Consider the following 2,635-nt stretch of genomic DNA (forward strand, 5'->3'; position numbering starts at 1 on the left):
AACACTCTCATTGAGAAATTACAGTACAATCTCTGTAAGTTGACCATGCAAGTGACTGTAACAAACTGGTCAACACACAGAGTTGGTCAACATAAGGAACTAGACCTACTAAACTGATAAATACATGCACTTTCCTTTCTTGTACAACTTTTATTAGAGAATATCATACAAAATCAAACAGTAAAATCATATATACAGTATCATACAAAATCAAGACATTTAGTGTTTTCTTGTGGCTTAATCATCCTTTCTGAAAAAAGAGTCAATCTTGGTCTGTTTCTTTTTCTTTTTTTTGAGACAGAGCCTTGAGCTATCCCCCTGGGTAGAGTGCTGTGGCATCACAGCTCACAGCAACCTCCAACTCCTGGGCTAAGTGAGTCTCCTGCCTCAGCCTCCCAAGCAGCTGGGACCACAGACGCCCACCACAATGCCTGGCCATCCTTTGGTTCCAGCCATCATTGTTGTTTGGTGGGCCTGGGCTGGATTTGAACCCGCCACCTTATGTGTATGTGGCTGGTGCCTTAGCCACTTGCGCCACAGGCGCCGAGCCGGTCTGTTTCTGATTATACAAATATAGAGAAAGCAATCTCAATGCTGGCTACACCACTCAGCATACCAGGGTTTTTTTCCACAGCAAATGACTTCAAGTGTATTATCTGATGCCTGACATCTTCTCCTTTTGGAGTCTCTACAATTTCTTTCTTTCTTTTTCCTTTTTTTTTTTTTGAGACCGAGTCTCACTATGTCACCCTCAGTAGAGTGCTGTGGTGTCACAGCTTGCAGCAACCTGTAACTCTTGGACTTAATTCTCTTGCCTCAGCCTCCCAAGGAACTACAGGTGCTGCCACAATGTCCACCTATTTTTAGTTGCAGTTGTCATTGTTATATTTTTTAGGTGGCCCAGCCCAGGTTCAAACCCACTAGCCTCAGTGCATGTGGCCAGTGCCATAACCACTGTGCTACGGGCACTGAGCCTGCACTTTAGTCAATATTGCTTGGAGAACTGCTTCTGGCTAAAATTCATTATAGGTCTCCACCTCCACACTCATTGCAACAACACCTTCAAAATCTACTCTTTCCCATTCTGCCTTGGGAGATGGATTGTCTGATGGAACCAAAATATCATGCTTTTGGATTGTGACAAATCCAACTTTCTTGAAACACTTCTATATTGTTTCTGGCCATTCCAAGCAACACTGATCCACAGATCTGATTTGCAGTGGATGAAGTTGATTCCAAAGGCAGACCACAGGTTAGTGTTTTAGCAATGACCCTCTTCAGGAGCTGGGCTCAGTAATGCATTTTAAATGCCTTAATGATGCCTTGGTCAAGAGGATGGATTTTTTGAGGTCATGTTGGAGGCAGAAATTTCAGTGTCACTTGCAAGTGGGCAAGACAGTTATCTACTGTCAGTACAATAACCTGTTTCTTCTTAATTTCTCAGTCAATACCCCTTACCTACTCAAACAAGACACTAGTCATCTATGCATGTTTGTTTGATTCCCAGGTGGCGGGGAGGTCATCGAGCTTTAGGTTCTTGAATGTGTATGCCTTTCCTGATTCACCAGTCACCAAGGGCTTTAGATTCTCTCTGGTTGAGCTAGGGCAAAGTAAGACGGTGAAACATTCTTTGGAATGTTTTCTGCTCTTAGATTTGTCACACTTCATGATGAGGCTGCTGTCAGGCATCACCTTGAAAAAGTGTCCAAACTTGTAAGTGTTAAAGATGTTGTCATCTTTGAAGCCTCTGGTGAAGTCCAGGAACTTTTTGATGAGTTCATCAACAACATCTACTGGAACTTCGTTGGATCATTGGATTCACCTCAAAAGACTTTCTGAGCGCTCTCATGTGGCAGTTTCAATTTCTTTTCTTTTCTTTCTTTCTTTCTTTTTTTCTTTGTTTGTTTTTGAGACAATCTCAGTCTGTCACCCTGGGTACAGTGCCATAGCATCATAGCTCATAGCAACCTCAGATTTTTGGGCTCAAGATATCCTCTTGCTTCAGCCTCTCAAATAGCTGGGACTACAGGCACCAGCCACATTCTCTGACTAATTTTTCTATTTTTAGTAGAGATGAAGTCTTGCTCTTGCTCCGACTTGTACAGTTTAAATTTCTTGAGCCAACTACTTGATGCTTGGAAATCTGCCACCCTGAATTCCTGTACAAGCTTTTTATTGACTTCTTGGATCATCAGCCTGGAGATTTGGGCATTAACTGGCCTCCTTTGTTCGCACCAGCCCAATGTGGCTTCACTGACTTCCTCCAAAGAAATTTTACTCCTTTTCTGTTGTAGTCTCCACTTTCCTTACAAGGACTCTCTCCAAGTACTCATGTTTACATTTTTGTTGCTAACTGTGATGTTCTGTCATGTTTCTTTGGCTGTTGCTTTCCAGAAGGTCAGCCTGTTCCTTGAAGGTGTCAGCTTTTTGAGTTCTTTCCTTTGGGCCATCATGTCTCAATCAATCGTAAAATTTTCTAGTAAGACTACTCCTTCACATTGAAAAAAATCTGCAGGCTCGGCGCCTGTGGCTCAGGCGGCTAAGGCACCAGCCACATACACCTAAGGTGGCGGGTTCGAATCCCCAGCCTGGGCCCACCAAACAACAATGATGGCTGCAACCAAAAAATGGCCAG

Source organism: Otolemur garnettii, unplaced genomic scaffold (genome assembly GCF_000181295.1).
Source record: "Otolemur garnettii isolate 467f Iridium unplaced genomic scaffold, OtoGar3 scaffold00060, whole genome shotgun sequence".
In the NCBI taxonomy this organism is placed as follows: Eukaryota; Metazoa; Chordata; class Mammalia; order Primates; family Galagidae; genus Otolemur; species Otolemur garnettii.